Here is a 22,970-nt window from a genome sequence, read left to right as displayed (position 1 = left end):
TGAAATTCCATTTCCAAAATCTATAAAACACAATTATTACACTCAAAAGTGAAAAGTTTATAGCAATTTGGCATATATCAAAATCCTGGCACAATCTCATATTGAGAACCCAACTATCCACCTGAATGTCTTAAAAAAAGTAAAAAAAAAATCAACTCTAAGAAAGGTTGAAAGTACGAAGAGATAATCAATAGAAAGGGGAAAAGTACAATGAATCAGTGAAACAAAGAGTTTATTCTTTTAAAAAGGCTAGCAACATTGGCAAACTTTTAGTCGAATTAAAAAAAGAGAAATACAGAAAGAATACAAATTAATAAAATTAGAGATGAAATATAAGACATTACAGCAGATACTTAGGAAATTAAGAATCTCATAAAGACATACTTTAAAAATCTATATTTTACTAAACTGGGAAATCTAAAAAATGAGTGATTTTCTAGATACACAACAATCCTTCACATCAAAGTTAAATCAAGATGAAGTTAATAATTTAAACATTCCTTACTTCCAATTAAAAATGCCCATTAATATTGACATTGTTCCAGTCTTCATTATGCAATCATTCCTAGGAGAGAGAGACCATTTCAAAGTAGATTTTCTGGCATTATAGCTACTACAATCTTTACATCCCCAATTCCAAAATGTTCCATGAGCCATAGATGCAAGAACTGTGTCACAGGTGTATTTGCTGTGCTCCCCACAATCTGCTGATCTCTTCGTTGTGTGAAATTGTTATTTTCTATGGTAGTATCCATTTGCTCTAAAGAGAGGCATCTTTATTTGAAACTGGTGGCACAAAATGTTAGTCCCAGCACTCTAGAGGCAGAGGCAGACAGATCTCTGAGCATGAGTCCAGTCTGGTCTAGGGAGTTCCAGGACAGCCAGGGCTACACAGAAAAATCATGTCAGGAAAAAATAAAAGTGGGGAGAGAGAGAGAAGGGAGAGGGAGAAGAGAGAAGGAGATGGAAAGGAAGGAGAGGAGAGAGTTTTCTTTCAATGGGTGTGGTAGCTCCACTTGCCTGTAGGTATAAAGATAAGATTTAGAATGTAGATGCTGCTCTACTCAAGTGGTGGTGGTAGATTATTTCTAAGGTTCATGACGTCACTACCATCAGAAACCTTACTAGGTTTTCAGGACCCAGGCATGACGGCTGTTATTGCCACTGATATGAGCACCACTTCAGTCCCAGCTTGAATCATCTGAGGCCTGTGTTCTAAGTGTGCATTGCCATTAGCAAAAGTGGCTTACCTTAATTCTCCGAGAGTCTGTAAAGGGTACATCCATAGTCTATATTATTTGGAAATTAACATAGACAACCTGACAAACAATTTGAAAGGAAGTATCTTTTGCCCACTGGGGTTTCTGGTACTCTGATTCTTGATAGGAGCATTGTTAATCAAGTGGTTTGATCTCATTTAATATATAGATAGTAAAATTTAGATGAATATTAAACAATATGGTTACTTGAGTCTTTACCAAACAACCATGGTATTGTCTCTCATCTATCCTTCTCTTTCCGTACTGAACTCCCTTCTTCTTCCCCATTTGAACACCCCACTTAATATTTTGTTTTCCACTTCAAATCATCTGTATCCTGCAGTTCTACTGACAAGTTTGCCTCCACCTTTCTTGTCCATTTCTCTTATTTCTTCATGTTGTATACTCACATCTGAGGATGTGAAGCTAGGAGCCACAGATGAGACAGAATTTGTGATGTTTGTCTTTCTGAGTTGAGATTACTTCCCTCAATACAATCTTTTCTATGTCCATCCACTTACCTGCAAATTTTATGGTTTCATTTTTGTTTATAGGTGGGAACTATTCCATTGTGCCAAAAAGAGAGTAGAATTTCGTAGGAACCCAGACCTAGACAAACAACTGTAGGTAATTAATTACTACTGCTAGAAGAATAACACATCCTTTTTAGGGGTAATTGTCTTATTGTCTGCTTTATGCAGAGTGGTCAGCCCATAAACGATTTATAATATAAACAACAACAACCACAACAAAAGAATCAATCAATTTTAAATATATATAGTTTTTTGTGGTTATAGTTTGTATATGTGTGCGTATATAAGCATATATGTGTATTAAACAACACTAATAAGAAGAAGGGACTATCAAATTGGGAGATGGGAGAAATGTGGAAGGGTATTGAGGGAGGGTATATGGGAGGGGCTAGAGAGAGAAACAGTAGGGGGAAAGTGATGTAAATGTATTTCGTGTAAGAACATACTTAAAAACAAACAAATAAATAGAAAATGTTTAAATAGATTCACAATATCCAGTGAGATAGACACAGTAATTAATATTCTTCCAATAAAACAACCCCAGGGCCAGATGGATTCAATGCAAAATTTTACCAGACTTTCAAGGAAGAGTTCTTGCCAACATTCCTCAAAACAAAAAAAGAAAGAACATTTTCAAATTCCTATTATGGAAGCACTATTATTACTTGATATCAAAACCAATCATTCATTTGCCTTATTGCTCTAAGGTCTCAAGTACCATACTGAATACTTAAGAAGAGAGTGAGAAACCTTATTTTGGTCTTGATTTTAGTGGAATTGCTTTGTCTTTCTCTTCATTAATTTTGATGTTGACTATAAGCTTCCTATAAACTTCCTTTGTTGTGCTTAGGTATATCCCTTTTATACCTAATCTCTCCAGGACTTTTACCATAAAAGAGTATTGGATTTGCCAAAGATCTTTTCTCCATCTAATTAGATGTTCATGTAGATTTTGTCTTTGAGTTTGTTTATATGGAGGATTATATCCATTGACTTAAATATGTTGAACTATCCATGAATTGCTGGGATAAATATAACTTGTTAATGGCTGATGTTCTTTTTGATTTGTCTTTGGATTTAGTTTGGAAGAATTTTATTGAGAATTTTTACATCTATCTTCATAAGGAATATTGGTCTGTAATTCTCATTGTTTGGTCTGTTATTTTTCGGAATAATTTAAGACTATTGGCATAAACTGTTCTTTGGAAGTCTTGTAGATTTCTATATTAAAACCCTCAGCTTTTCTTCGGTTGGGAGACTTTATGACTGCTTCTATTTCATTAGCTGTTATTGATCTGTATAAATTGTGTATCTGATCAATATTTAAGTTTGGTAAGTGGTATATGTAGAAAAAAGTATCAATTACTTTTGGATTTTCCAATTTGATGGAGTACCGATTTTTAAAATATGACCTAATGATCCATTTGATTTCCTTGATGTCTGTTGTTACGTTCTGCTTTTAGTTTCTGATTCTGTTAGTTTTGATATTTTTCTCTGACCTCTAGTTAATTTTTTTAAGGGTTTGTTAATCTTATTTTATCAAAGGACCAATTCATTTATTTCATTGACTCTTTCTATTGTTTTGGTGTTGTTTGTTTTTATTTTATGATTTCAACTCAGAGTTTGACTGTTTTTTGTTTCTTTGTTTGCTTTCTTCCCATCTCCTCCTCTTAGGTATGATTTCTTCTTTTTGTTCTAGAGCATTCAAGTGTGCTGTTAAGTTACTAGTATGAGAATTGCTCCCCTTTTTATTCAAGTATTTAGTGCTGTGCTTTTGACCTGGGTGTTTTCTTCTTTCTCTCTTCTTATTTTTTTTTCATTTAGCGAATTTTATTTCTTACATAAAAGAGCAATGAAAGAATTTTAATCACATGGGAATAATACCTTGCTTGATGCTGAAGTTTTACAAACTATTTGAATCCTAATATGTAGTTACACACAAATACAAGGATGAAACAAGGACTTAGTAGAATTCATGAACAGCTAAAGAGTTATACAGATTGATTTTTAGAAAAAAAACATTCTGGTTTTACATGAAAGCTAACATTTTTCCTTAATGAGAAAGTTGTCATTGCCCAGCTTAATTCACCATCCATATTGGCAGTATAAGTTATACAACAAAGTCAAAATGAAACATCTCTGAGTATAGTTTGTACTGAAGATGATGAAGAAGTTTGAGTACCTGATAAGAGGTTGTGTTGCTATGGGATACAGCTGGAGAACACTCAATAACCCATTGTCTACTGACAGTGGTTAACATTGTCATGCTAACACCACACTGGAAAGTTAAACAGCACTGGGGCCTGAAAGCAAGCAGGTATTTGAGTAATGCAAAGTATTGTACTTATGGTGAGAATGAACACTTAATTATTCTTAGAGTTTGGCTTTTCTTGTTTACTAAATACTTTGTGTTAGGATTTTTTCCATCCCTCATTCTTTCCTTCCTTTCTATATTTCATAGTTTTTTTGGTTTTTTTTTGGTTTTTAAATTATTTTTATTGAGCTATATATTTTTCTCTGCTCCCTCCCCTTCCTCCCCTTTCCCCTTTACCCTCTCCTGTAACCTTTATGCTCCCAATTTACTCAGAAGTTCTTGTATTTTTGACCTTCCTATTTAGATCCATGTATATCTCTCTTAGGTTTGTCTTTGTTGTCTAGGTTTCCTGGGGTTGTGGACTGTGGGCTAGTTTTTCTTTGCGTTATATCTACAAACCACTTATTTTTTTTAAAAAAAATATTTATTTATTTGTTTGTTTATTTATTTATTTATTTATTATGTATACAATATTCTGTCTGTGTGTATGCCTGAAAGTCAGAAGAGGGCACCAGACCTCATTACAGATGGTTGTTAGCCACCATGTGGTTGCTGGGAATTGAACTCAGGACTTTTGAAAGAGCAGGGAATGCTCTTAACCACTGATCCATGTCTCCAGCCCCTACAAACCGCTTATGAATGAGAACATATTATATTTGTCTTTCTAATTCTGGGTTATCTCACACAGTATTTTTTTTTCTAGATCTATCTATTTGCCTACAAGTTTCAACATGGCATTTTTTTTACCACTGTGTACTATTCCATTGTGTAAATGTATCACATTTTCTACTTGACATTAAAAGAACAAATAATCCAATAAAAATGGGGTACAGATGTAAACAGAGGAGAGCTCTCAGCAGAGAAATCTAAAATGGCTGAAAGACACTTAAGGAAATGCTCAACATCCTAGACATCAGAGAAATGCAAATAAAATCAACTCTGAGATTCCATCTTATATCTGGCAGAATAGTCAAGATCAAAAACACTTATGACAGCTTATGCTGGAGAGGATATGGGATAAGGGAATGCTCCTCCATTGTTGGTGCCAGTGTAATGTTTTTTTGTTTATTTTATGTTTATTATTTCTTTTTTAGTTGTTGAAAAAAAATTTCTGCCACCTCACCGTTTCCCATTTCCCTCCTCCCACACCTCACCCCCCTCCCCTCCTCCTCCACCCCTCCCCTCACTCCATTCTCCCTCCCTCTCAAATGAAGAGCAGTCCAGATTCCCTAACCTGAGGGAAGTCTAAGGTCCTCCCACTTCTATCCAGGATCAGGAAGGTGAGCATCCAAACAGGCTAGGCTCCCACAAAGGGAGTTCATGTATTAGGATAGAAACCTAGTGCCATTGTCCTTGGCTTCTCATCAGCCTTCACTGTCCGCCATGTTCTGAAAGTTCGGTTTCATCCCATGCTTATTCAGTCCCATTCCCGCTGGCCTTGGTGAGCTCCCAATAGTCAGTTCCACTGTCACAGAGGGTGGGTGCACCCCTAGGGGTCCTGACTTCCTTGCTCATGTTCTCCCGCCTTCTGCTCCTCATTTGGATCTTTTTTTTTCCATTTTTTTTAATTGAGAAAAGGAGAAAAAAAAAGTTTCCACCTCCTCCCAGCCTCCCATTTCCCTCCCCCTCCTCCCACCCTTCTCCCCCTCCTCCCACCCTTCTCCCCCTCCTCCCACCCTTCTCCCCCTCCTCCCACCCTTCTTCACCTCCCCCCACCCTTGTCCCCCTCCCCCCACTCCTCTCCCCCTCCCTCTCCAGTCCAAAGAGCAGTCAGGGTTCCCTGCCCTGTGGAAAGTCCTAGGTCCTCCCCTCTCTGTCCATTCCTAGGAAGGTGAACATCCAAACTGACTAGGCTCCCACAAAGCCAGCACATTACGTAGGTTCAAAACCCCGTGCCGTTGTCCTTGGCTTCTCATCAGCCCTCATTGTTCGCCATGCTCAGAGAGTCCAGTTTTATCCCATGCTTTTTCAGTCACAGTCCAGCTGGCCTTGGTGAGCTCCCAATAGATCAGCTCTACTGTCTCAGTGGGTGGGTGCACCCCTCGTGGTTCTTTGCTCATGTTCTCCCTCCTTCTGCTCCTCATTGGGACCTTGGGAGCTCAGTCCAGTGCTCCATTGTGGGTCTCTGTCTCTATCTCTATCCATCACCAGATGAAGGTTCTATGATGATATGCAAGATATTCGTCAGTATTGCTCTAGGATAGGGTCATTTCAGGTTCCCTATCCTCAGCTGCCCAAGGAACAAACTGGGGACCTCGGCTTGGGCATCTGGGAGCCACTCTAGGTTCAAGTCTCTTGCCAACTCTAAGGTGGCTCCCTTAACTAAGAATTGTGCTTCCGTGATCCCCTATCTAACCTTCCTTTATCCCAATCCTCCTTTTTCCCCAAGTTCCCCCCATTCTCCCCTTCTCCCTTTTCTCTCCCCATCTCCCCTTACCCCCATCCCACCCCACCCCCAAGATCTCAATTTTCTCCCTGGCAATTTTGTCTACTTCCCATAGCCAAGAGGACAACTATATGTTTTTCCTTTGGTTCACCTTCTTACTTAGCTTCTTTGGGATCACCAATTGTAGACTCCGTGACCCTTGTTTATGGCTAGAAACCAATTATGAGTGAGTACATCCCATATTCATCTTTTTGGGTCTGGGTTACCTTACTCAGGATAGTGTTTTCTATTTCCATCCATTTGCATGCAAAATTTGAGAAGTCATTGTTTCTTACCGCAGCATAGTACTCTAATGTGTAGATATTCCATACTTTCTTATCCATTCTTACATTGAAGGGCATCTAGTTGTTTCCAGGTTCTGGCTATTACAAATAATACTGCTATGAACATAGTTGAACAAATGCTCTTGTCATATGATAGGGCATCTCTTGGCTATATTCCCAAGAGTGGTATTACTGGATCTTGGGGTAGGTTGATCCCGAATTTCCTGAGAAACCGAAACACCGATTTCCAAAGTGGTTGCACAAGATTGCATTCCCACCAGCAATGGATGTGGGTACCCCTTATTCCACAGCCTCTCCAGCAAAGGCTATCATTGGAGTTTTTTATTTTAGCCATTCTGACAGGTGTAAGATGATATCTCAAAGTTGGTTTGATTTGTATTTCCCTGATCGCTAAGGAGGTCGAGCATGACCTTAAGTGTCTCTTGGCCATTTGAACTTCCTCTGCTGAGAATTCTCTGTTCAGTTCAGTGCCCCATTTTTTAATTGGGTTAATTAGCATTTTAAAGTCTAGTTTCCTGAGTTCTCTATATATTTTGGAGATCAGACCTTTGTCTGTTGCGGGATTGGTAAAGATCTTCTCCCAGTCAGTAGATTGCCTTTTTGTCTTGGTGACAGTGTCCTTTGCTTTACAGAAGCTTCTCAGTTTTAGTAGGTCCCATTTATTCAATGTTGCCCTTAATGTCTGTGCTGTTGGGGTTACACATAGGAAGCGATCTCCTGTGCCCATCTCCTGTAGGGTACTTCCCACTTTCTCTTCTATCAGGTTCAATGTGTTCTGACTGATAGTGAGGTCCTTAATCCATTTGGACTTGAGTTTTGTGCACGGTGATAGATATGGGTCCGATTTCATTCTTCTACAGGTTGACATCCAGTTGTGCCAGCACCATTTGTTGAAGATGCATTCTTTCTTCCATTGTATACTTTTGGTTCCTTTATCGAAAATGAGTTGATCATAGGTTTGTGGGTTAAAATTCGGGTCTTCTATATGATTCCATTGGTCGACTTCTCTGTTTTTATGCCAGTACCACATTGTTTTCATCACTGTAGCTCTGTAATAGAGTTTGAAGTCAGGGATAGTAATGCCTCCAGACAATCCTTTATTGTATACGATTGTTTTGGCTATCCTGGGTTTTTTGTTTTTCCATATAAAGTTTGTTTATTGTCCTCTCAAGATCTGTAAAGAATTTTGATGGGACCTTGATGGGGATTGCATTGAATCTATAAATTACCTTTGGTAGAATTGCCATTTTTACTATGTTGATCCGCCCAATCCAAGAGCAAGGGAGGTCCTTCCATTTTCTGGTATACTCCTCAGTTTCTTTCTTCAATGCCTTAAAGTTCTTGTCAAATAGATCTTTCACTTCCTTGGTTAGAGTTACCCCCAGATATTTTATGCTGTTTGTGGCTATCGTGAAAGGTGCAGCTTCTCTGATTTCCCTCTCTGCTTCCATATCCTTTGTGTATAAGAGGGCGACTGATTTTTTGGAGTTGATCTTGTATCCTGCCACATTACTAAAGCTGTTTATCAGCTGTAAAAGTTCTTTGGTGGAGTTTTGGGGGTCGCTTATGTACACTATCATATCATCTGCAAATAATGAAAGTTTCACTTCTTCCTTTCCAATTCAAATCCCCTTGATCCCCTTATGTTGTCTTATTGCTATTGCTAGAACTTCAAGCACTATATTGAAGAGGTATTGTGAGAGTGGACAGCCTTGTCGTGTTCCTGAGTTTAGTGGGATGGCTTTAAGTTTCTCTCCATTTAATTTGATGTTAGCTGTCGGCTTGCTGTACATAGCTTTTATTATATTTAGGTATGACCCTTGTATCCCTAATCTCTCCAATACTTTTATCATAAAGGGATGTTGAATTTTGTCAAATGCTTTTTCAGCATCTAATGAAATGATCATATGGTTTTTTTCTTTCAGCTTATTTATATGCTGGATTACATTGATAGATTTTTGTATGTTGAACCAGCCCTTTATCCCTGGGATGAAACCTTCTTGATCATAATGGATAATTTTTCTAATGTGTTCTTGGATTCGGTTTGCCAGTATTTTGTTGAGGATTTTTGCATCGATGTTCATGAGTGAGATTGGTCTATAATTCTCTTTCTTGGTTGAGTCTTTGTGCGGTTTTGGTATCAGGGTAACTGTAGCTTCTTAAAAGGAATTTGGCAATGCCTCTTCTGTTTCTATATTGTGAAATACATTAAGGAGTATAGGTTCTTCTTGGAAGTTCTGGAAGAATTCCGTATTGAAGCCATCTGGTCCTGGGCTTTTTTTGGTAGGGAGGTTTTTGATAACCTCTTCTAATTCTTCGCTACTAACAGGTCTATTTAGATTGTTCACTCCTCATTTGGATCTTAAGAACTCAGTCCGGTGCTCCTATTTGGGTCTCTGTCTCTATCTCGATCCATCGCCAGATGAAGGTTCTAAGGTGATATGCAAGATATTCATCAGTATGGCTATAGGATAGGGTCATTTCAGGTTCCCTTTCCTCAGTTGCTCAAGGAATGAGCTCGGGACATCTCCCTGGACACCTGCGAGCCCCTCTAGAGACAAGTCTCTTGCCAACCCTAAGATGGCTCCCTTAATTAGGATATATATTTCTCTGCTCCTGTATCCACCCTTCCTTTATCCCAACCATCCCATTCCCCCAAGCTCCTCCATTCTCCCCTTCTCATGTTTCTCACCCCAGTTCCCCTTAGCCCCATGCCACCTCACCCCAAGTTCCCAGTTTTTGCCCGGCAATCTTGTCTACTTCCCATATCCAGGTCGATGACTATATGTTTTTTTTTTTTTTGTCTTCACCTTCTTATTTAGCTTCTATAGGATCACAAATTATATGTTTAATGTCCTTTATTTATGGCTAGAAACCAATTATGAGAGAGTACATCCCATGTTCATCTTTTTGGGTCTAAGATACCTCACTCAGGATAGTGTTTTCTATTTCCATCCATTTGCATGCAAAATTCATGAAGTCATTGTTTTTTACCGCTGAGTAGTACTCTAATATGTATATATTCCACACTTTCTTCATCCATTCTTCCATTGAAGGGCATCTAGGTTGTTTCCAGGTTCTGGCTATTACAAATAATGCTGCTATGAACATAGTTGAACAAATGCTTTTGTAATATGACAGGGCCTCTCTTGGCTATATTCCCAAGAGTGGTATTACTGGATCTTGGGGTAGGTTGATCCCGAATTTCCTGAGAAACTACCACACTATTTCCAAAGTGGTTGCACAAGTTTAAGGTCCTCTATTATTTTCATATAATTCACTTTTGAGTCGATGTCTTCTAATTCTTCTGGAGTAGGGTATACAATTCTTCTTATTTTGGGATCCCTGGATTCTGGTGATGTCATGTTGCCTTTCAGATTGTTAGAGGAATTCTTGCATTGGTGCCTTCTCATCTCTTCCTTCAAATGGAGTCAGGAGAGGCCTGGTATCTTGGTCTAGTCTTTGCTGTGACTGACTCTCTGAGTGTATCTCCTCAGTGTAGAAGCAGGAACCGTACCCGGACAGATGGAACTCCTCAGCACCAAAACATGGATGCCTGGTAGTCCAATGACCTGAGGACAAAAGGGCGAACTTGGGGGGGCAGGGTGGGGTCGAGTAGAACACAAGAGACCCTGCTGCACAAGCTGAAGGTGCCTGCGCTCCCTTTTGGGGGTCCTTGAGGCCTGCCTGGTAGGCAGGCACTCACCACTCTGGGTGGGTAGCCTTAGTGTAGGAGCGGAATACTGTTCTTGAGCACAGGTCCTAGAAGACAGCAGGTCAGGCTGGGGGGGGGGGGGGGTTGGGTGGCTGGTTGGTGTGTAAGAAAGACAGCCCTGCAGCAGGCGCTGGGAGAAGGGGGTTTGTGCTCTCTTCCAGGACAATCCGCTCCTGGATAGCACACACTCACCCATCCAGATGGAGCTCCTCAGCACCTAAACAGGGACACCTGGTAGCTCAATGAGCCGGGGACCAAAGGAAGAACGTGGTAGGCAGAGCAGGGTCCAGTAGAGCGCAGGAGACCCTGCAGCACAAGCTGAAGGTGCCCAGGCTCCCTTAAGAGGGACCCTGAGGCCTGCCCGGTAGGCAGGCATTCACCGCTCTGGGTGGGTAGCCTTAGTGTAGGAGCGGAAAGTTATTCTTAAGCAAAGGACCTAGAAGACAGCAGGGCAGGCTTGGGGGGGGGGGCTGGGAGGATGGGTCGTGTGTAAGAAAGACAGACTCGCAGTAGGAGATGGGGGAGGGAGGTTTGTGCTCTCTTCCGGGACAATCTGCCCCTGGACTGCACACACTCACCCGTCCAGATGGAACTCCTCAGCACCTAAACAGCGCCAGTGTAATCTTGTAGAGTCACTTTGGAAATCAGTGTGGCAATTTCTCAGAAAATTAGGGAACAATCTACCTCAAGACCCAGCAATACTGCTGTTGGCTATATACCCAAAGGATGCTCAATCATACCACAAGGACAAGTGCTCAACTATGTTCATAGCTGCATTATTCATAATAGCCCGAACGTGAAAACAACCTAGATGACCCTCAACTGAAAAAAGATTAGAGTTCACATTGTTGACTGATGTATTTATTTCTTCTGTCCTGTCATAATTGTCTGAGATTATATCTCCCATTTCTTGTTTTCCATTAGTGAAGCTCACCTCAGATATTCCTGTACAAGTTCATAAATTTATCATTTTTAGACTTTCCTCTCTGTGTGTTTTCTCTATTGGTTCTAGTTCCACTTTCAGTTCTTGAACTGTTTTATTCATTTTCTTCAATGGTTTGTGTTTTCACAGATTTCTTTAAGAGTATCAATCATTTCCTATTTAAAGACTCTTATCACATTTGTAAGATTATTTTAAGGTCTTTTATCTATGCTTTAACTATGTCATAGTACCCGGGGTCTACTGTGGTAGTGTTTCTTGGCTCTTGGAGATTCTTTTATTGTAGCTATTATTTTCATTTTATGCTGACATCTGATGTGGGAGTGTCATATATCCGTTGCTTTCATTGGTTAATTAATAAAGAAACTGCTTGGCCTGATACGTTAGAATATAGGTGGTTGGAGTAACAGAACAGAATGCTGGAAGGAAGAGGAAGTGAACACAGATGCCATGCCACTCTTCTCCAGGGCAGACACAATGAAGCTCCGACCCAGGATGGACATAGGCTAGAATCTTCCTGGTAAGTCACCACCTCATCGTGCTACACACATTAATAGAAATGGGCCAAACAGTGTTTATATAAATACAGTTTGTGTGTTGTTATTTTGCGGCATAAGCTAGCCAGGTGGCCGGGAGACAGGCAGCAGGAACGCAGCCCACAGCTCCTACTATTGGCATCTAGGTATCTGGGTTTGAGAAGGTTATAATTTTGTGTGCTGATATTTGGTCCTTGCTGGGAATGTGTTTTGTTACTTGGTTTCTGTTGTTCTCTCTGGTTTATGGGAGAATGTGGTGATGGTGTGTTAACTGCTAATAATTTCTTCTGAGATCCTGAGAGTTGTGTCCACTGTCGTTTCCAGGTGAAATATAGAGATATGTGAAGATCCATAGTTAGTTTACTTGCTTATCTAGCTGGAATAACTAGCATTTTCTTGGGAAATATCTATTGCAATAGAGGGCCTTGGATAAAACAATAAGTTGAGGGAAAAAAGATTTTAAGAGGAAGATCTGTGTGATTTACTGGAAATAAGATTAATCGATAAGTGAGGTCAACACAGGTAGTCTGCTGTAGATCTGGGAATGAGACTGGGGAATTGGATTTAGAGAAATTGAAGGAGAGATGAATATCTATCTGCAGGTTACATACTTGCTTCACTGGCCAGATTATATATTTTTAAAATGATCAATGTTCTTAGGCATTGTATACATGCAAATTAAGACTACTTGGAAATTTCACCTTATTGCTGTCAGAATAGTTAGTATTGATGAAACTACTGACAACACGTGCTTATGTGGATTTGGGTAAAGCAGAAAACTTACTCAGTGCTGGTGGGAATATAAATTAATATAATCACTGTGTAAATTACTATGAATGTTGATGCAAAAGTTGAAAATAATCGGTTACATTATCCTACTATTACCGTCTTGTAGTAGGCTCTATCCTACTACAGAATATACTTGCTCATCCCTGTTCATTGCTGCAGTATTCACAATAAACAGGAAATGGAAATCACCTAGTTACCCATTTTATAATAAATGGATAATAAAAGTATGGTATATTTATTTAATAGAAAATTGCCAGCTGTTAAGAAATCTAATATTAGAAAATCTTTGCATAAATAAATGGATCCGGAAACAATTATTCATGGTTAGGTAACCCAGAGTCCAAAAGAAAATTTTGCATGTTTTGTCTCATTTGTGGCTATTAACTTTGAGTCTCTAGAGGTATTCTGTTGGGCTAAAATTATCTCAGGGCCTATATCTTGAGGCCTATAAGACAAAAAAGCCTGGCTCGAGTTCAGGGCCCAGACTTTGAGGCCTGTAAGACAGAGAAAATCCTGGCTTGAGTTTGAGTGACAATGAGAAAGTAAAAATTAGGTAGATGCCCCTCCAGCTAGAGGGAGGATTTGGCTGCCTCTCACTGTCTGGCGGTACCTCCACATCATACCATGTCACTTAAACTATATAAGCTGATGCTCACAGTAACAAACTGAGTTCCTGCTTTGACTCTGCTCCCTTTGCATCTGATTGTCCTGCATTTGGGACTGCAGATCTGATTGTCCTGAATGGTGGGGCTGTGGGAATAGGCAAATAATGCACTCACCTTTCCCTGGGGAATAAGGAGGTTCAAGAAGCCAGCAACTGGCACCCAATGTGGGGCACTAGTACCAAGTCAAAGTAGTCTCAAGGTGAGTGGGACCCCATGATGGGTAACACAGCTTTGGGGGAGGAGACAGGCAAGGAGGAGCAGGAAGAGGTCAAAGATCGGGAGAAGTCTAAAGAATCGAAAAGTAACCAATTAACCAAAAGAACAGGAGGAAATGAGTCAAATGAGAGTGAAGAAGATCAAAAATGGGCGCAATTTACTGAAGAGTGGTCCCAGGGGGAAGGAATATGGGAGGCAAAGGCAAAGACACAAAGGAAAGCAAATATTGCCTGTGGCAAGGAGTGGCCACCTCCTTATGTTCTCAGCTGCCCTGGAAAGGATAAAATAGGAGAGGGGAATGGGACAAATAAGGGGGCTCCATCCTTGCCAGGAGGAAATGAATATACCACCTTCCAGGAGGAATGTGGAGCAGAGTCTCCAGGGGATAGTTTCACCGAGGCCTATAGGGCTAGGGTTTAAAAGCCCCAAGCTTTCCTGGTCAAAGTTGCCCCTGGCCCTAATTGTGACCTATCCTAGTATCCTTGGGAATCTAAGGACCTGAAAGAATTGAGGAAGGCACTGGCTGAAGATGAACCCAACTCCCCTTGGGCCACGACCCTCCTTCAGGAGGTAGTCTACCTTCCTTCTGTCCCAAAGGACTGGTATGATGTGGCCAAGGCTACCCTGGGAGAATCCCAATATGTTAAATGGACATCCTTCTTTAAGGAGGCCTGTCACACTACAGCAGAGTTCAACAGAGCGGCCAAACCCCCAATTGCCATCACTTATTCAATACTAACTGGTATGGGCGAAGGCTTTTCCGCTGGGGTCCACCAAGCTAGGATTGCAGGTCTGTATCAGAACCAAGTTAGACAAGCAAGCCTGAAGGCCTGGGCCAAGCTAGAGGAAGGACCCACAGAATCACCTAGAGCTGGCACGATGCAAAAACCGGGAAAGCCGCTTCTGGACTTTATTGTCATGTTCAGACCGGTCTTGTGAGGAATTTGTCCTCTGGTGGGCTTAGAGACCAATTTACTAAGCTCCTAGTCTGGGAAGGTGTGAACGAAGATACTAGGATGGCTTGTGCTGGCCTTAGAGAAGGGTCCATGAGTCAGAGTTGTGGCATCGCAGAATGTAGGACCCAGTCACATACCAACCAGACTCTTGTGGGGGCCCTTCAGATCCAGACCCAAACTCTAGCCTCTTCTATTACTTAAGCCCTGGAGGCAGCCGGACAGCAAAAGCAAACACATGGGAAATGTTTCTTATGTGGTCATCTGGGTCATTTTAAGAGGGATTTCCCACAAAAGGGCAATAAGACCCTCGTGTGGAAGGAACCCTTTCTATCTCACTGCCCTTGCTGCCACAAAGAGTACCACTGGGGCTCAGATTGCTGCACCTAATTTGATATGAATGGGAAACCCATAACAAATCAACCTTTAAATTAGATGGAGGAGCGCCTTCCTGCCCCCTTTAACCAAAGAAAGGAGAGATGCACCTTCAGTTAACTGGACCATTCCAGTGGTAGAGGGGTTCCAACCCAATATGACTATGACGTCTGGGAGGCGCAAAGATTCCAAATGCCTGATAGACACAGGAGCTGTCAGGATGGTCCTCAGAAAAGGAGAGGTCCCGACCAGCTGGGATCTCATAACCAGGCTGCCTCTCATGGGGGTTGGAGGTTGGTCTACGTCTCAAGAAATGGCCAGTCCCATAACTTGGGTGGGGCCATATGGAGACAAAGGAAAGTTCAGGCCTCTAATGCTCCCGGCATTGTCTGCAAACCTCCTGGGACAAGTTTTATTAGGACAAATGGATGCTGTTATTATCACTGACCACCTAGCATTTTATGATGATAAGACAGAACAAGGTGTCATCCAGCAGACTCTGACACCTGGATTCACCCCCAAAAGTAGCGGCCACTGTCCCCAGGGTATCCCCTCCCCCCATTATGTGAGCACCTGGTAAGCTGTTACGGGTTGAGTAATGGCCATTACCTGAAATTAAACTTAAGATACTCAAGGAAATAACCAGAAATCTGATTAAAGAAGGACAGATAATGCCCTCTATGAACCCCTGTAACAGCCCCGTGTTTGTGATACATAAGCCTAATGGTTCCTGGAGAATGTTACAATGATCATGTTAACTCTTCTCACGAGGACCAAAGTCCAGGCAGCAAGCCCCAACCAACCACAGAAGGTGTCATGGATCCTATCAAGTGCTGGCACTGGAGGGATCCCAAACCAGACTTCTAAATAATGACACCCTGGACATGGTAGACTGACCTGATTGATGTTTGATCTCTGTGATTTGGTACATGGGAGCTGAGTGATAGGAGACTCAGTCAAGGAGATATTGATTATTGTTAGATGTTGGGAAATGGATAATTAGTATTCTCTCAGAGTGTAGCTCCTGATATGTCAACCACACTCCAGTCAAAATCCACATCTACAAAGATATTTGGGTGGCACAAATTGACCTTGATGAATAAAAAACTAGACACAAAATTGGGCTGAAAGGGATACGTAGCTGGATCTGGGAAGCTATGGTAGAAAGAGGACGACTATGATCAACACAAATTATACAAATTTCCCAAAAATGTACTAAAAATTATTTTTAAAGAAAAACTATAATGGACATTGAAAGTACAAATATCTATTTTCTTTGAATTTCTGTTCATCGTTGAGGTGTAAACTTTATTAAAGATGTGACAAACTTAGCAGAGACATTTGTTTTGAATGTGAAATGTAAAAGAATATTTTATGAAAAAAATATGTCACTCTAAAAGAAGAGAGGGTCAGCCATACAAAATTAGCTTAATAAGAATATATCAAGTGGATAGAAAAATGAATAGCTTAATAAGAATATATCAAGTGGAAAGAAAAATGACAATGAATTCATTACAGTGGATGTCAGTTGTATTTTTTCATCCTCCAGATCTTCATATACTCATTTCTAAGTCCTTATTGGGAGAAATTGTGGAAAAATTAACTAGATGTTTCCATGGAAACCTCTGAAGAAACAAGGATGAAAAATATGATAGTATGTTTCATTAAAGGGTGAAAATGCACACACACACACGCACACACACACACATTTTTGTCTGTCTACTTACATCTGGACTTGTGAATGTCTGATGCATTATACTAGAAGAAACAGAACCTTCAGTATCTATTAGAGACTCAAGAGCATATATCTGTAAAATTAAAACATCTTCTGTTACACCTACTATACTCAAAGCTTATATGTGTATATGCACCTTGTCTTATTGAATCAACAGAGCAATTACATAAGTTAGTTCCTTTTTTAGCTATTATGAAATTAAGGCCCATAGAAATTAAAAGAAATTTAACAAAGATCAAAAGGTAGCATATGTTTAAGCCAAGATATTTACTTATTTTGTATTATTAGCTTATTTCATTTGTACTAAATATTATTACAATATACTTATATATGTATATAATATAGACTGACTCATGACCCATTTTCTCCAACTGTCAGTACCTCCCCATTTTGCCCCATTCCTTTTGTTACATTGATCTTTACTACTTGCTTATTTATTATCTATTTTAGCTAGCATAGAAGTATTGGGTTTCATTATGACATTTTCAATCAAAATTCGTTGAGTCTATTCTTCTGCTCTTCTCTCTATACCTTTACCTCTTTGTACCTTTGCAATGGCAGGAATCTATTCTTTTCTTATAAGAACTCTTTTTCAATGAATCCTGAATCTTTACACAAAAGTGTGATACTATCATGTGGATACATGTTCCCAGGATACACTTGATCCTGCCCTGGTAGTCACCAGTGCAACATCCTGTTATTAGCCCACACTCAATGTATTTCACAGGGCTACCCTATGACTCTCATTTTGCTGATTCCTAGATTTCAGAACTTTTCACAGAGGTCCATCACTGATCAAGCTAACTCAGGAAGTGTGTTCAAGGTACAAGCACATGATAGTGCATAACCAGAAGACACACAGATGAATGCAATCACAGAGCAAAATTTATCCTTTTTATCAAACCAAATTGTATGACCCCTATACAACTGGCAAGGCCAATGCAATGTTCTGGTGCAACATCTTCTACAAAGCCCTGTGTAAGATTGTTAAGGTCAAATATCTATTGAAAGAAAACAGACTGCAAGTCTCTTTCAAGAATCACAGATCCTACACAGAACTATACACAGGGGGTACTGGTGATCCTGCTGCTGCAGTCTATCATAGCCCTGACCTTCTGGATTAGGAAGCCTACCTCTCCAGGAAACCTAGTCTTAGGAAAGTGCATGACCAAACTTGAAAATACAGTGGGTGTCCAGGTGAAGGCCGTGAGTGGGTACAAGCATTAGATCTTACCTGAAGTAGTCAGTTACAGCCATGACACCAACAGATAAGAAGAAGATGGCACTGATGAAGAAGGCAAAGAGAAACACAACATGAGCCACTAGCACATTATCCCACTGACCAGGCTAAGGCCAACCCAGAGGAATATATTGAGGACTTGTTCCAGAAGTAATGTTGACACTACATCCCTAGATGACATGCTTATACCATTCTGTCTCCATACCCATCACCACTGTGGCTCAAGGATGACAACTCTCTCCTTGAAGACACTGCCTACGCAGATGGATACTCCCCTCAATGTAGCACGAGGTACATGGTGGTTTTCAAGGAGCCTAAGATAAAGTGAAGCCATTTGCCAATGTCATACTCATGATAAAAAAACAAAAAGCATTACTATGATTAAATAAATGTACTTCTCTCTAAAATAAAATTCCTTCCCTTCCGTCTGAGAGTTCCCTTCTGTTTCTATGACTTATTCTCTCTCTCTCTCTCTCTCTCTCTCTCTCTCTCTCTCTCTCTGTGTGTGTGTGTGTGTGTGTGTGTGTGTGTGTGTGTGTGTTAGTCAGGGTGCGCTAAAGTCACAGAACTTATGCAATGGGTCTATAGTATAGATATATAAATATATAGATATATAGATAGAGTTACAGAGATATAGAGATATAGATATAGATAATAGATAGATAGACATGGGTTTTTATTGGAACAACATACAGGCTACAGTCCAATAATGGCTAACTGTAAAAGGTAAATTTGAGAATCCAATAATTGCTTAGTCCCACAAGACTGGGTTTCTAAGCCGGTCTTCTATATATGCTAGAATCCAAGAGTGAAAGACTTCAGTGCCAGTGAAGGAATGGGTGTGCTAGCAAAACAAGGCCAAGGGGACAAAGAATGAATGAAACCTTCTTTCTTCCCTTGTCTTTATATAGGCTTTCAGGAAGTGTGGGCCATATAAAGATGAGCCTCCTTGCCTCAAGATCTAGATGACATTAGTCATCCTGCCTCAAGATTCAGATCAAAAATCTATGTCTTTCAACTACAGGATCGGAATCAAAGGCATGTTGTCTTCCTACGTCAAGATCCTATTACAGTTGTGTCCTTCATTTCTGGATTGTAGTTCATTCAAGTTATAGTCAAACTGACAAACAAGAATCTCTTTTTCTCTCTCTTTCTCTTTCTCTCTTATGTACACACACAAACACAAAGGCACACACACACACACTCAAAAGTACACATGCAAATATGTACACACACACACACACACACACACACATATATATATATATATATAAAATTGTGAAGTCACAGAAGTTGTTACATGAACAAGACTTGAACCAGATAGACCACATCAGTATTTTATAATAGATGGGGAAGAAGGAATAGTGGATGCAGAAGGATTTGGAAGAGGAAAGAGTGGGGTGGAAATGGTGTAAATACAGTATTCATATATGAAATTCTAATAAAATAAATGTTAAAAATAATAACAATTTAAAATTTTTAAAAATCTTCCTCTTAACCTAGATGATCCCCACCAAAGTATGGATGAAGAAAATGTTGTACATTTACACAATGGAGCCTTACTCAGCTGCAAAAACGACAACATTAAATTTTCAGGCAAATTGATAGAACTAGAAATTACTATTCTGAATGAGGTAACCAGACCCAGAAAGAAAAATACAACATGTACTCACTCATAAATGGATATTATGATGTAAAGCAAAGGATAACCAGACCACAATCCACAGTTGCAGGGAAGCTAGGTAACTAGGAGGACCCTAAGAGGTAACACATAGATCACCCTGGGAAAGGGAAATAGATGAGATCTCCTGGGTAAAATTGGGGTGGGAGCAGTAAAGTGGAGAGAATGGTGAATGAGAGCATGAGGGAACAGGATGGTCTAGTTGTGGGAGGGATGGGGTGGGAGAGCAAAGAAAGAGGTTTCTCAATAGAGGGGGGTCATTGTTCAGCTAGGGAGAAACCTGATGCTAGGGAGATTCCCAGGAGTCCACAGGGATGATCCCAGCTAAGGCCCCTAGCAATAGTAGAGAAGGCGCCTAAACTGGTCTTCCCCTGTAATCAGATTGGTTACTACCCTAACTGTAACCATAGAACCTTCATCTAGTAATTGATGGAAGCAGATGGAGAGATCTATATTGAAACACCAGGCTGAACTATAGAAGGCCAGTCAAAGAGAGGGAGGAAAAAGAATTATATGAGCAATTGTGGATCAAGTTAGGGAAAATGACAGACACAGTTGACTCAAACTTGGGGAAGCTTACTGACTCCAGAGAGACTTTTGGGAATCCTTCATGGGACTGAACCAGGCTCTCTGCATGTGGGTGACAGTAGTGTAGCCTGGTCTGTTTGTGGGACCCCTGGCAGTGAAGCTAGGGTTTATCCCTAGTGCATGAGTTGACTGTTTGAAGCCCATTCCATATGACAGGATGCATTACTCAGTCATGATGCGAGTGGGAGGGGCTTAGTCCTCCCCCAACTGAATGTTCCAGACTTTGTTGAGTCATCATAGGAGGCCATACTCTTTCTGAGGAATGGATGGGGGTGTGTTGGGGGGACATGGGGAGAAGGGAAGAAAGGGAGGGAAAACTATGGCTGGTATGTAAAATGAATAAATACAATTAAAGTAAAATTAAATTGATGATATTCTATATATCTGTCCTTGTTTATTTTTTGTTGGTTATAATTTTGTATTTTACATTCTATTTGTCCTGATTGTGAATAAATGAGACTGTTACAAAATATGGCATGAAAATAGATAAAAATGACTCTGCCTTCAAAAACAAAAATCTTAAATAAAAAAGATGGAGAAATGATGGTGCTTGATCAGGGCCAGGAAAGAATTATTAGATTTCTACACATTCAAATAATATAGAGGAAATAAAATGTAAATATGGGTGAAGGTAAGATGATGAATAACACAAGAAATATATATGTCCACAGTATCATTATTTGTCATAGCCAGGACCTGGAAACAAACTAAATGCCCCTCGACTGAAGTACAGAGAAGGAAAATGTGGTACATTTACACAAATGGAATACTACACAACAGAAAAAATAATGACATCTTGAAATTTGCAGGCAAATGGATGAGGCTATAAAACATTATATTGAGCGACATAACCCAGACCCAGAAAGACAAATATCATATGTACTCACCCTAAGTGGGTTTTAGACATAAAACAAAGAAAAACTAGCCTACAATTCACAATCCCAGAAAACCTAGACAACAAAGAGAGACATACATGGATCTAATCCACATGGGAAGTAGAAACAGACAAGACCTCTTGGGTAAATTGGGATCATGGGGATTATGGAAGAGGGTAGAAGGGGAGTGGAGAGAAAATTAGGGGAATGGAGAACAATATATAGCTAAATAAAAACAATTTAAGAAGAATTTATCTAATTCAAAAAAGAAATGAGCAAGATGGCCACACAGGTGAAGGAGGTACCAGGCCTAAAAACCTGTTTAACCCTTGAAACCCACATGGTAGAAGAAGAGAGCTGGATCCCATAGGTTGTCTTTCAACCTTAAACACATACAGTATTGCACACATACAGACACACAGAGCAGAAAACACATACACACATACACATAGATACATACACACAGACATACACATACAGAGATGAATACACAGACAGATACTACACAGAAACAGGCACACAGATACTCATGCACAGATATACACACACATGTACTCTCGAGTTTCATACACACACAACACAGAATAAATAAATAATGAAAATTTAAGAAATCGCTGTCAACAACAGCTGACTTAGTGTTTGCTGTACTCAGCTATGGTTTTATAATCTGTCACTTACATTAATGTGTTTCATACTTATAACACTCCAAGCTCCCTAGACTGTGGCCACACAACTTACATGCATTGGTTAGACACATGTTCCAGATGTGAAAACTGCTGATGCATAGGTGCATAACACAGTCTCTTGGTACTTTCTAAGCTCTGCCTCGATTGCCTTGTTAGACAGCTACATTTGCTTCATTAGATAGGGTCATGTGTTCCATGGTTACCTGTGGGACAGGATACTGGGATTCTTGTACATGTTTGGGACCAAGGGTGATGAGGAACTCAAAGATTGTTGGTAGCCTGCTACCAAAGGAAACTCCACCTTGGTGGCCTGGTGCCAGATATGGTTCACGCACACTGATCGCTGAGGACCCATGAGACTTTTTGCCAGCACAGAGATGGCTGCACACCTGCCCTCATGGGTCAGCCACAGGAAGGAGAAATGTGTGGACCTTTTTTGTGGCTTCACCTGATTATGTACCATATCTTGCTGAAGGATGCAAAGATTTAATTGCACCACTGTATTGGGACAGAGGGTCTGATTTATGATTGGTGATAATCGAGTCAGTTTAGTTGGTTTTAGCCAGTCACAATTTCCTTAGCACTTTTAGTCTGTGATTTGATTTTAGCTTAACTGTTTTCCGAATAATGTTTTCCTATTTTTATTTAAAGAAAGAGGAGAGGCTTTGTTTGCGACCTGCCCAACCAACACAGAGGCCTGATCTCTTGGCGCCAGGAGAGCCAGCATTGGGGTGAGTTTCTGGCCCCGAGGCGCCAGCCTGGGACGGGGAGCTCAGAGGTTCTTTGGCCCCCTATCCTTCTTGGGCTCTCTGCAGGGCCTCTACTCCCTGCATACCGCCTCTTTCTTCCTAGCCCACCCAGCTTCCATCCAGAACCCTCCCCACTTTGACCCCACCGCCCTCTTTTGGCACAAACATCACCCAGCTCAGTCTGTCTGGGCACTGGGTCTGAATCCTCGGGGCACCCAAGCGGGCAGGAGTTCCTTTGTTTCTATGGCCTGCCTGCACCTAGCAGGGTAGGTGCTTTGTTTGCAACCTGCCCAACCAGCACGGAGACCTGATCTCTCGGCGCCAGGAGAGCCAACGTTCGGGAGAGCCAGCGTTGGGTAGGCAAGGAGACCTGATCCGGTAAAAGAAGATC

The sequence above is a fragment of the Microtus oregoni genome, unplaced genomic scaffold (assembly GCF_018167655.1).
Source record: "Microtus oregoni isolate MIOR12 unplaced genomic scaffold, Mior012 000122F_ref0000035, whole genome shotgun sequence".
In the NCBI taxonomy this organism is placed as follows: domain Eukaryota; kingdom Metazoa; phylum Chordata; class Mammalia; order Rodentia; family Cricetidae; genus Microtus; species Microtus oregoni.
Note: the sequence above shows the minus strand (reverse complement) of the source record.